This window comes from Strix aluco, chromosome W (genome assembly GCF_031877795.1).
Source record: "Strix aluco isolate bStrAlu1 chromosome W, bStrAlu1.hap1, whole genome shotgun sequence".
Classification (NCBI taxonomy): Eukaryota; Metazoa; Chordata; class Aves; order Strigiformes; family Strigidae; genus Strix; species Strix aluco.
The window spans coordinates 24,285,478-24,298,982 of NC_133970.1; the positions used below are offsets into that span (position 1 = coordinate 24,285,478).

General features: G+C 43.0%; 1 protein-coding gene across 2 annotated transcripts in view; it reads right to left on the reverse strand.

The window, feature by feature from the left end:
* LOC141917790 (uncharacterized) overlaps positions 1-13,505 on the reverse strand; it is a 318,604-nt gene that overhangs the window by 239,067 nt on the left and 66,032 nt on the right. The window contains exon 2 of one of the 2 annotated variants that reach the window (XM_074811319.1): positions 1,034-1,254. The exons of the other annotated variant lie outside the window; for it this stretch is intronic. The gene's annotated coding sequence lies outside the window, so the exon portion shown is untranslated. Of the gene's footprint in view, positions 1-1,033; positions 1,255-13,505 lie in introns of those variants that run through there. 2 annotated transcript variants of the gene reach the window in all.

Consider the following 13,505-nt stretch of genomic DNA (forward strand, 5'->3'; position numbering starts at 1 on the left):
AAAGATTTCAGAGAACCTGCTGATATTTTTCACCATTTAACAGCTATCCTATAGCTCAACTTTTTGCTTGGTATCCACCTTCCAACATACCCAGAAAGAATGTGTTCTGATAATTACACCCCACAGACATACCTGACTACACCAGTTTAAATTTCAGAGAGTCTACTACATAGTAAACAGCAAAGTAATCTAGGGAGCTGCAATCAAGCAGAAAAATTACTCAAAGAACAGCCTGGAAACTGATTACAGAACACAAAAGCTTTTCAGCCTCTAGTCAAGTTACCCTTCCCCCCCTTTTTTTAAAAAAAAAAAAAAGAAGAGCTCATATGAACGATGTCACTGGTATTACATGAAAAGTAAGTATTAATTTGGATTAGAAAGCTAATAATCAAGATAATTTTACTCATCTCATTATATTTCCTTAGAGGTATTTTAATACAGCTTCTATCCTTTTCCACATGAAGAAAGAGGTTACAGTATGAAAAGTATATTCATAGTTTCTACAGTCCTGTAATAAAGTCCTGTGGTGGTTTAGTCCCTGCCGGGGTCTGAGACCACGCGGCCGCTGTCCCTCCCCCACAAAGAGAGTGAAATACAAAGCCCTGGGGCTGAGATAAGGAGAGGTTTAATACAACAGTGCGACAGCAACAAAACAAACAACAACAATAACAATAATAATAACAGTAATAACAATGAACAGAGCAAGGTATGTACCGATACAGCAGTGAGAGGCCCGGCTGTACAACCCCACGCGCTCACCAATTCTTCCCGTGCTATGGCGCCAGGATGTGACGTCAGCATGGTATATGAATAACCCGGCTAGAGCTTCCCCCCACTGCTGGGGAAACTTGACCCTATCCTGGCTAAACCAGGACAAGTCCTTAGTTTAGCAGGTGGTTTTACATCTTTTGATGACAAAGGACTTCAACAACCTCCCTCTCTGGTAAAAAAGCAAAGTGTGGAAGCTTCTGTCCAGATGAGTTTATTTACATGTTCATACCCTTTCTCCTATAGCTATAACCTCCTTGACACACTCAAGTATTGCATTGTTTATTATACCTTTCTCTGACGGATGTTATCATCCATTATATCACCCATTTCTGGAATGAAACAATACAGAGATTTTGTGAAGAACTAAGGTGTAAAATGGTTTCATTTGCCTTTAATAGCTCAGTTGAAGAGAGACAGGTTAGACAAGACTCCTATCAGCAGCTGAGCCAGGAATTCAGTATCTTCTTGTTACAGCTGTGCTGGCTGAAGAAAGAAATTTACAGACAGATCTTGTATTACAAGTTTCCATTGAACTGGCATTGTTTTAGCAATATTAATGATATGCACCACAGACTTCCTTTGCCTTCATTAGTTATCACTGTCTCAGTCACTTGTGTGGTACTGCATTTTACCATATTTGAGAACTTGCACCGCATGTAGTCAAAATGCAACATCAAGAGAACATTTTGCAGTCATCTTAGAATGATTAACACTCCTACTGCATCAAAAGATCATCATGGAGATCCATATGGCAGCAAAGATGCAAAGGTTATTGATGTGGTAGAAACCACAGAAAGACCTAAGAATGGTCATGTAGGAATTAGGGCTTCTCCCAAAAAAAGGTGGCAGGACTAATAGCCCAGCTGAAGTGCATCTACACCAATGCACACAGCATGGGCAAAAAACAGCTGGAAGCTGATACAGAGAAATGATTACTTGTTTTAAGACTTATTTACTTATTTACTTATAGAAAACTGCTTAGCAACTTATTTCCTTACTTATAGCAAGTTATAGTATTACTTAAAGTATTTTTGAATATTGCTAAGAATCCTGTTTGCCCAGACTGTTCTGTGGAATTTTATCAAGGACTACTGTGTCCATCAAAACAAAGCAGTTTACTGTGAAAATCTACCAAGAACTGCAGTGTTCAGCGAAATATCGTGTTTTTGTCCTTGAGGAACAGATGTGCTCTAACTAGTTGGGTCTTGGTAATGAGTAAAGATAGCCATATATGGATTGCAGAAGTTTCATTGGTTCTCTTAAATAAGATAGGATGAGTAAACCGGCTGAAAAATATTTTTTGTTGTTCAAGAAATTGGCTAAGAGAATCTGCACATGCTCCAAGGGAAAAACAAGGTGAGAAAGACTACGAGCCTTCCTCCCGAAGATCCCCGAAGATGCCCACCAGGAGGCAATGCGCAGGTGCAAAGAGAACATAAACTGTTGACATCAGCCTTTTGAACTAACCCAGCCTTACTCATGCATATGTATGTTTGTGTTATGTAATCCAATGAATATGTATATCCACACTCTATAAGTTTTTGGTAAGATGTGCGGTGGGTGTGCAAGCTTTGTGGAGAAATCCCCTTGCACCCCGGCACCGGAGTAAACATACCTGCTTTATAACTCTATTCGAGTTGTAGAGTCTGTTTTTCCGCAAATCAAAGCCATTGTGCAGCTGGAAAACTTACGATATAGTTGCAATCACGAAAACATGGTGGGATGACTCACACAACTGGAGTGCTGCAATGGATGGCTGTAAACTCTTCTGAAGGGATAGGCAAGGAAGGAGGGGCTGTGGGTTAGCCCTGTATATTAGTGAAGTGCTGAGGCTTGGACAACTGGCCCAAGCCAGAGTTGACCTATAGATGAATCCTGTACATTTTATAACTGATAACCATTGTGCTAATAGGTATTATACTAAGTTACAGCAAACCAACTATTCTGATGTAAAAGGTGGGAATACTGAAGCCTGAGCAACAGGCCCTGAACCAAAACTGCTAACCCAGTATGTAGTCATTAGTGAAATATACATAGAAGATGTAGCTTAAACATCATAAAACATGTCTATCTTGAATGTGTCCTTATCTTTCTTTGTGTGGGGGCAAGATAACAGGGCCACAGAGACAGTTGTCTGGCCTTGTGACCTAATGTGTGACCTTGTGCATAATCCAATTAGATAAGCAGGGAAACTCCCTTAGCTTCTCCCTTGAACCCTGGCCAGGCTCTGGGGGAACCTAATGTGAGATTGAAACCAGATATTTCCGCTTAAAACAAAGGTGCCAGCTATTCTGGCTTACTGATTTTTGGTATATAAGGCTGGACCCGCTCACAGCGACTTTGGAAGCCTCACCTACGGGTGGACGCACCGCGTAGGATTTCCCACTTGCCGGGACAGGCTCTCCAAATCCTCGCTGTAACCGGGGCTCCCCAGCCACTGCGGGTCTGGATGATGGTAACGTATGCAAGTGGTGATGGATCTTTCTTAATCACTATTCTCTCTCTCAGGTAGTAATGATTTGATGCATTACCCTGTATTTTCCTATTTGTTTAAGTGCACTGTTCTGTCTTTTCTTACTGTATGTTTTCTGTATTATTCTGTTATATTATTTAGTTATTTCTAGTAAAATACGCCTGCTCTTTTCACTCTGGTGTCTGAGTTTAATTGATATCCCTAATCAGCAAAACATAAATTGGTGTCAGAAGTGCGATCTGACAAAAATGCCATTATTTAAAGTAACCATTGGATGGTTTAAATTGTATGAAAAGGTACCTATTGAAAAAGGAAAAGAAACTACAAAATCCAGTAAACAAGGATGGATTTTGTTAACTGCATATAGAAAGCAGCATCAGAGTAAAGAGAGGCTGTTGTTAGAGCGCTCCCAGATGGAGCGACAGATATGAGATTTGCAGAGTCAAATAGCGATGTTGCAATGCCAGAATAAGTTGCTTGCTGATAAGCTGGATACTTATCAGACAGTGGTGGAGAAAGCTGCGGTGCGAGTAGCACAATATAAGTATAGAAGAAGGAGAGGGCGAGTGAATTGTAAGAAAGTGCATGCGGTGATTGCAGAAGCGGGTGTGCAGTGGGATCCCGGTAAAGATCCTAATAGTGGGCAAGCTGTGAGGAAGGATATGATAGAGGATTATACACAGTATGAAGTAAATGATATAATTGAAGGATTTAAGCAGAGACCGGGGGAATCCTTGCTCTCTTGCATGGTGTGTTTGCAGGATCAGGGAGTGGCAGGGGTAACCCTAGACGGAGGAGATTTTAAAAGATTTTTGATTTTAAGTTCAGATTCTTTTGTGCAGGATGCATTTCAAAACAACACTGAGGATATTAATTTGCTAGCACTGGCTGCTCTGGGATGTAATACCAAATATCCTACAGAGAATGATTGGCTGGCATCTGACTGTCGGTGGTATACTTTGCGAGATTGTATACAGTGAATGAAAGAGGTTTGGGCACCGTCCTCTGACTTGTACCCTTTGTGGGAGGCAAGTGAGGTGAATCAATATTATAATCAGCACATATGAATTAATGGCCAAGCTCCAGGGCAGTGGGTGCAGAAGGACCGATGGCCCCATGCAGAGCTTTAATTTTTTTTGGTTGGTTGGTTGGTTTTGTTTTAGAACAACCGGTCCCCACAAACTGTAAATGCCCTCATTGACACTGGAGCAGAGGCCTCCTTAATATATGGGAACCCCAGGAAATTTAAAGGACAACCTGTAATTATTACACGTTTGGGAGGAAAATAAATTAATGCTGTACAAACACAAATAGAAATGAAAATAGGAAACCTCCCAAAACGATTATATTCAGTCATGATTGTCCCCATTCCTGAATATATAAAAGGTATAGACATTCTAAAAAGACTAACTTTAAATCTTTCTGATGGTCAGTATCAATTTGGAGTTAAACCCTGTATTAGTGCCAGACCTGTTACCATTGGCAAAGTAAAAATGCCTCCTGAGCAGATCCTGGCTGCAACTAAGTTAGTTACAATGAGGCAATATAGAATTCTGGGAGGACATGAAGAGATATCACAGACAATTAGAGATTTATTAGATGTAGAAGTTTTGAGGTGGCAGTCCGGTGTGGCCTGTCAAGAAACGTGATGGCTCCTAGAGAATGACAGTGGATTTTAGAGAAGTAAACAAACATACTGCACCGCTTGCAGGAGCTGTGCCAGACACTGTCACTTTAATAGAAGAAATTCAGAAACATCCAGGAACTCGGTAGGCTGTAATAGATTTAGCTAGTGCATTTTTTACTATCCCAATTGCAGAAGAGCATTGGGACCAATTGGCTTTCACAAGGGTGGTTGCACAGCCCCACTATCTGTCATAGAATTGTAGCTGAACACTTAAATGTAATACAGCTGCCTCCTCACACACAATTAAGCCACTATAGAGATGATATTTTGATTCAAGGAAATGATGAGGAAGAAATACAACAAGTTCTTGAATTAGTGGTAGATCATATGAAACAGAAGGGTTGGGAAATTAACTCTGCAAAAATCCAAGGACCGTCTGAGACAGTGAAGTTTCTGGGAATTCAGTGGCATTGCGGGCATCAAGCCAGCTCCACATGGCCCTGACCACCCCAGAAATCCATCTTATTTTCCAGGACAACCTGTCTTAGTCGAACTCCCCATGGTGGGAGCAGAACCATTGGTATTGGATACCCCAATAAACAAGTATACCTGGAAAGCCAAAGATGCTCATGGAAAGGAGCACAAAATTAATACAAGGTGGATTATCCCATCTTTCTAATTATAACCCACTTCCGGTTCTCAAAATGAACCGAGAAGCTTTTCTTTCCTTTTTCTTGCAGGTAAAACCCCCCGGAGAAAGATATCCTGAGTCACAACGGGGGAACCTTATGTAAATTTAAATTTTTGTATAGTTTTTATGTTCATTGTCTTATTAATATTTCTAGGCTGTATTGTCTATCATTGCAAAAATTGCTTTGGGTGACTGTTCCCCTCTCCCTTGGTTCTGGGGGAAGCTCCAGCTTTCTAAGTGTTAACCAAGAATGGGAGGAAAATGAATTTGTGGTTTTAGGTCATTCTGTTGCCAGTATTATGAGCAAACAATAGACACCAAATCAGGGGAAGGTCCCTTTGCTAATGGGGCCTGGGCTTTAAAAGGTCATTACTGGGCCCATGAAGGCGAGATGGAGGTATCAAGGCCTAAACCACACATGCACTCTGGGCTGGGGGCGTGGAAATCCATTTTCCTTCTGTGCAGGCAGACTCCCAACTCCAGCGAGCCAGACCACCATCTTCAGCTCCACAATTGACAACAAAACCCAGAATATTTTCCCTTGTGATATGTATGTGTTGGTCTTTTTAAGTGTCCATGTAAACCATCTTGTAATTGTACTTGTTCATGTAGACAACCACCTTCTCCCCCCAATCCCCAAGGACTGGCAGCACATCCTTAGGCCCGGCCTGGGACACATTTTGGTTAAATATGTTTGGTTAAAATATTGTTAATTGACATTGTTATTGTTACTGTTACCTTTATTATATGTTTGGTTAGGATGTTGTTAACCATTGTCAGTGTTAATATTGGTTTATTTGTTATTTGTAGTGTTATTGCTCATTTACCTTTGTTTAAATCTGGGATAGAAGTTTCTAGGCCCAGACGACGCATACGGTTTAGGGTAAGGGGGCGTGGAAAGCGATTTTCCTGCTACGTATGCTGACCCCAACTTCGGCAGACCAGGGCAACAGACCACATGGACTGCCAGGGCCGCAAACACTCAGTGGTACATTGCCAGAACCGCAGAAAAATAATGGATCACATGTTAGTGGTGATTCCAATTCACTTTATAGCCTTAACTTTGTTAACTATTATCTTAATTGCTCTTCTAATATGTCTTTTTTGTCCTTGTAAATGTCCACCATGTAAACTGCCGTCATGTTCTTCTACTGATTCCTCACAACCTTAAAATCGGTTTGTAGAATGTTTTGGTTTTGTAGAGTTAGTTAATTTTAAGCATGACATGTTTGTTAGAGATGTTGTTAGCTATATGCTTGTTAACTGAAGATATTCATATTTGTTAAAGATACTGTTAGTTACGTGTTTATTAATGGAAAATTTATATATCTCTTAAAGTTGTTATTAGTTATATGTTAGCCAGAAATATCGTTAGTTATCATGTTGTGCACTATTTCTGTCCTTTCTTTCTCTCTCTCTTTATATCTCTATCCTTCGCGCCACCACGAGGATAACAATTAGTGAGTATTTTGACTGTCTAGAGCTTGAGGAAAGGGTCAAGTGTTTATGGGCAAGAATCAGGGGAAGAGCCAACAGAACAGATATCATAGTGGGAGTCTGTTAGACCACCCAATCCGGATGAAGAGGCAGATGACATATTCTGTAAGCAGCTGGGAGAAGTCACACGATTGCTAGCCCTTGTTCTCATGGAGGACTTCAACTTACCAGATGTCTGCTGAAAATACAATACAGTGGAGAGGAAACAGCCTAGGAGGTTCCTAGAGTGTGTGGAAGAGAACTTCCTGACACAGTCAGTGAGTGAGCCAACTAGGGAAGGTGCCACACTGGACCAGTTGTTTGCAAACAGAAAAGGACTTGTGCGTGCTGTGATGGCTGGAGGCCATCTTGGGCACATTGATCATGAAATAATAGAGACTTGGATTTTCGGAGCAGTAAGGAGGGGGGTCAGCAGAACTGCCACCTTGGACTTCTGGAGGGCAGGCTTTGGCCAGTTTAGGGCCCTGGAAATCTTAAAGGTGCAGGAGCAGACCATCCCCATGTGCCAAAAGATGAGCTGGTGGGGAAGAAGACCAGCCTGGCTGAACAGAGAGCTTTGGCTGGAACTCAGAGAAAAAAAGGAGAGTTCATGACCTTTGGAAGAAGGGGCAGGCAACTCATGAGGACTACAAGGATGTCATGAGGTTATGCAGGGAGAAAACTAGAAGGGCCAAAGCCCAACTAGAACTTAATCTGGCTACTGCCATAAAGGACAATAAAAAATATTTCTATAAATACATTCACAACAAAAGGAGGGCTAAGGAGAATCTCCATCCTTTATAGGATGCAGGGGGAAACAGTCACAAAGGATGAGGAAAACGCTGAGGTACTTAATGCCTTTTTTGCCTCAGTCTTTAATAGTAGGACCAGATGTTCTAGAGGTACCCAGCCCCCTGAGCTGGAAGACAGGGATGGGGAGCAGAATGAAGCCCCCATAATCCAAGGGGAAATGGTTAGTGACCTGCTACACCACTTAGACATACACAAGTCTATGGGGCTGGATGGGATCCATCCAAGGGTACTGTGGGAGCTCACCAAGCCACTTTCCATCATTTATCAGCAGTCCTGGCTAACCGGGGAGGTCCCAGTTGTCTGGAGGTTAGCACATGTGACACCCATCTACAAGAAGGGACGGAAAGAGGATCCAGGGAACTACAGGCCTGTCAGTCTGACCTCGGTGCTGGGGAAGGTTATGGAGCAGCTCATCCTGAGTGCTATTGCACTGCATGTACAAGACAACCAGGCAATCAGGCCCAGTCAGCATGGGTTTATGAAAGGCAGGTCCTACTTGACTAACCTCATCTCCTATGACAAGATAACCTGCTTAGTGGATGAGGCAAAAGCTGTGGATGTTGTCTACCTGGACTTCAGTAAAGACTTTGACACCATTTCCCACAGCATTCTCCTGGAGAAACTGGCTGCTCATGGCTTGGATAGGTGTACTCTTGGCTGGGTAAGAAACTGTCTGGATGGCCGGGCCCAAAGAGTGGTGGTGAATGGAGTTAAATCCAGTTGGTGGCCAGTCACAAGTGGTGTTCCCCAGGGCTCAGTATTGGGGCCAGTTCTATTTAATATCTTTATCAGTGATCTGGACAAGAGGATCAAGTGCCCCCTCATTAAGTTTGCAGATGACACCAAGTTGGGTGGGAGTGTTGATCTGCTTACGGGTAGAAAGGCTCTACAGAGGGATTTGGGATTGTTTAGTCTGGAGAAAAGGAGTCTGAGGGGAGACCTTATTGCTCTCTACAACTACTTGAAAGGAGATTGTAGGGAGGTGGGTTGTTGGTCTGTTCTCTCACATAACAAGTGATAGGACAAGAGGAAACAGCCTCAAGTTGCGCCAGGGGGGTTTAGACTGCATATTAGGATAAATTTCTTCACTGAAAGGGTTGTCAAGCACTGGAACAGACTGCCCAGAGCAGTGGTTGAGTCACCATCCCTGGGGGTATTTAAAAGACATGTAGATGTGCTTAGGGACATGGTCTAGTGGTGCACTTTTATGAGAGATGACTTGTAACTCCCCAAAACAGGGCCTGAGAGAAACAGGCCTGTGAGAAAAACAGACTGAGAGATCAGGTATGGGGGGGAGCAGAGGCCCTCCGAGCTGAGGAATGTCTCAAACACTCACAAGTAACGAAACTATAGTCACAGGGTGGATAGTGTGGAGTTTGGAGCTGATAAGGCTGCCTGGATAGCACAGGATGGGCTGGAGGAGGGAGCCCTGTGGAGACAGGATGGTTCTGCTCTGGTGCACCTGGTCAAATTTCAAGGGCCGTCTGTCCGTTGAATGACCTTTGCTTCATTATCCACGAAATGCATATTAAAGTTAACACCCCTGAATATGCTAATAAAGATTAACAAGATCATGCTAATTACATCATCCCATGAAACACCTTACTCCTCCCCATACATGTGATACATAGATAGGTATGTTGTCCTAGGGGAGGGACCCAAGGAAAGTGTGTATAAATTGGGGGGGGGGGGGGGGGGGGCAAGGAGTGAGATATAAAAAGAAAAAAGAAGACATGAAGAAGTGAAGAAGACAGATGCATCCCTGACGAACTTGGATGGGACCAATGCAGGAACCTGGACCGGTGATCTCTATTTCTCTATTCTCTCTCTCTCTCTCTTCTTTTCTTTTTCCTCTTTTCCCTCACTACCATTAAGTAATGCAAGGCATACTATATCACTTGCCATAACTTGTTATATACTTAGCCAATTATTGCATATCCAATTAGTACATTGTGGGACACTTGTCTCACCGTTGTCCTCTCCGTTGGGGATTTACAAATCTAAGTCACTTGTCTCCCTCGTCTGAGTGAGACATGACAACTTGGCAGTGTTAGGTTAACAGCTGGACTCGATGATCTTAAGGGTCTTTTCCAACCTAAATGATTCTATGATTCTATGAAAAGGGGTAGTCCTGCCAGGAAGCACATATTCCCACTGTCTTTTGTGCTGACACTACCAAACTCAGCTACAAAGGAGAAACTGAGCAATTCTGTAATCCATCTGAAAAATGAACTCTATAGAAGCACCCTTTGCCAGAAGCACATTAGATTCAATTAAGTCTAAAGGTGCAATTCCACAGCAAGAAAAATGTATATCACATCTGACTGAAGCCAAATCCAGCTCAATACCCTCTTTATAACTGGAGGTTTTGAACTCAGCCGGCATCCAGATGCCACATGGCCGGCCGTTCACCTCCCCCTCCCCCCTCTGGTGAAATAGGGGAGGGACAAAAAGAAGAGAATTCATAGGTTGAATAAAAAGAAAGAATTTACTAAATATAGCAAGAGAACAACAGTAACAATAGTGAGTCCAAAAAGAAAACGGGTAGAGAGCCTGCCCACCTAAATCCCTGGGCATGACATCACATGGTATGAAATACTCCAATGAAAATTAACTCCATCCTGGTTGAAACCAGGACAATAACAGTAATAAAAAATATATGCTGATGATTTTATACTGTTCCTTTTATGCTTGTCTGTCTTTCCCAGGCTATTCACTCTTCCAGCCTTCAGCAGTCTGTGGCTTAGGCACTTCCTGAGCAAGTGGATGCAGCTTAAAACAATTAAGTATATCTCCATCACATCCTCCATCCCTTCCACCCTCAGGTCCTTCCTCTGCCTTCGCATTGGTACTAGCACTTTTGCATCAAGCAATGAGCTGGCTCATGGAGCAAAATTTAAAATTCCTCTGTTGTGAAAAAAATCACTAACTTTCAGATGTCCAACTCCTTGGATTGATTCCCTGCAGAATGACATAAATGTCAATGGTGGCAAAAAGGGAAGAGGGGCCAAAGACTGCAGTTTCATCTCAGCTGTAATGGGAACCACACACATGTATACCTCTTAGGGGAGATTTAGTGATCATTTACTTAAATAGTATGTGCAATTCTCTTCATAACCTTCCAGCATTTTCATCACTTAGTCATCAACATTAAGGATAAGTTCTACAGAAATGTTAGAAGAGGAAGGTTGCTGGTCTGAAATACAGATTTCCTTGAAGTTTAAATCAAGTTAACCAGGTGACTGAGGAAATGCTTCCTCAGGGAGTAGTATAAATTCTAGACTTGACTTAATCCAATGATTTTGCCAAAAATCAGAGCTCTTCCAGTAAGACACAGGACAGACTGGTTAAGAGTGGTAAGGTTAAGTTTTGAATTCCTGCACCACAACGATGCTCAGGAGAGAAAAATAGAACAACAATTATAACCAACATTAAAATATAACATTTTTCTGATTCACTTCAAGGTATTTCCTACTACCAGAAGACATGCCAAAATCAATACAGTGTTGAAAGTATAACTTTCCTAATTCACATTCAATATTCTTTGGTAGGAAGGCTTCAAGTATGAGGAACAAGAAAATTTGCCCTTTTATCTTTGCCAAAACTAATTCAGCTTTAAAGAAAGAGTTGTGAGAATATTTCTTATAGAGGGGTGGCCTCTGTGAGAAGAGTTCAGGGGCTGCCCCATGCCAAACACTGCTGGTTCCAGCCAGCTCTGCAATGGATCCACTGCAGACCACAGCTGAGCAAATAAGCAAAGCTAGGTGGCACCACTGTGAAAACATATTTAAGAAAGGGAAAAACACAGTACCAGTACAGCAGTGTGGAGAGTGAGGGGAAAAAAGTACAAGAAACAATCCTACAAACAATAAGGTCAAAGAAGGAGGGGGGAGGAGCAGGTATCCACACTGCAACCCATGGAAGAGACTACTCTGGAGCAGGTGGATATTCCCTGAAAGAACTGCAGAGTGTGGAAAGTCCACACAGGAATAGATTCTCCTGACAGGACCCACAGCCCATGGAAAGGATCCATGCCAGAGCAGGAGAAAAGTGCAAGGAGGAATGCGGGAGATATACACATGCAGATGATCACACAGCAATTAAGCAATGCCTACTTTAATATGGTGGACAAGCCTTTTATAATGCAGGTGAGAATCACAAGATACAATCACATGGCATAATTCTTTCTGATTGGACAGTTAGCTTTGCACATGCTCCTTAAGCTCTCTTCTGATTGGATGAGAACTGCCACATTGACATTGTACAAACTTCTCTGCCCAGACCAACACCCTGAAGTTGTTTATCTTCCTGGGTACTTTGTCATTCTTTCAGGGTCATCTCCTCATCACATCCTCACTGAAGCTGAGGCTTTGCCAGTCTTGCTCATATGCAGGATTGCTCACATGCTGATTTCCTAGCAGGAAATCCTTTAGAATCCCCACAGAGGAAGGAGCAGCAGAGAGCAACTGCTATGAACTGACTGCAACCCTCCCCATTCCCCATCCCTCCTGCACTGCTGGGGATGGAGGAGAAGGTAGAGGGAAGGTGTTTTATTTTTTCTGTTTCTCATCATCCAATTCCTTTTTAATTGCCAAGAAATTAATTTTCCCCAAGTTGAGTCTGTTTTGTGATCCTCCCTATCTTTATCTCAACCTACAAGCTTTTCACCCTATTTTCTCCCCTTGTCCTGTTGAGGAGGGGGAATGAGAGAGCAGCTAGGGGGAGTGAGAGAGAAGATAGGTGGGCCTGCCAAGGTCAACCCACAACACCTAAATTACAATACAAAGGGAAGAGAACAAAATATTTGCTCACAACAAGTAATTGTGCATCCTATCTCTTGGATAAGGAATTGGCTGGATGGTCACATGCAGAGAGCAGTGGTCAACAGCTCAATGTCTGGATGGAGATCAGTGATGAGTGGTGTCCCTCAGGTGTCCGTATTGGGACCAGTACTGCAGAATTGTTTCATATCTTCATCAATGACATAGAGAGTGGGATCGAGTGCACCCTCAGCAAATTTGCAGATGACACCAAGCTGAGTGGTGCAATTGACACGCTGGAGGGAAGGGATACCATCCAGAGGGACCTGGACAGGCTTGAGAGGCAGGGCCATGCAAACCTCATGAAGTTCAACAAGGTCAAGTGCAAGGTCCTGCACATAGGTCGGGGCAATCCCAAGCACAAATACAGACTGGGCAATGAGTGGATTGAGAGCAGCTCTGCGGAGAAGGACTTGGGAGTAGCAGTGGATGAAAAACTGAATATGAGCCAACAATGTGCACTCGCAGACCAGAAAGCCAACCATATCCTGAGCTGCATCAAGAGAAGTGTGGCCAGCAGGTCGAGGGAGAGGAGTCTCCCCCTCTACTCTGCTCTCGTGAGATCCCACCTGGAGTACTGTGTCCAGCTTTGGGGTCCCCAACATAAGAAGGACATGGACCTGCTCGAGCAGGTCCAGAGGAGGCCACGAAGATGATCAGGGGGCTGGAACACCTCCCTTATGAGTACAGGTTGAGAGAATTTGGGTTGTTCAGCCTAGAGAACAGAAGGCTCTGGGGAGACCTTATAGCAGCCTTCCAGTACTTAAAGGGGGCCTACAGGAAAGATGAGGAAGGAATTTTTATCAGGGAGTGCAGTGATAGGATGATGGGTAA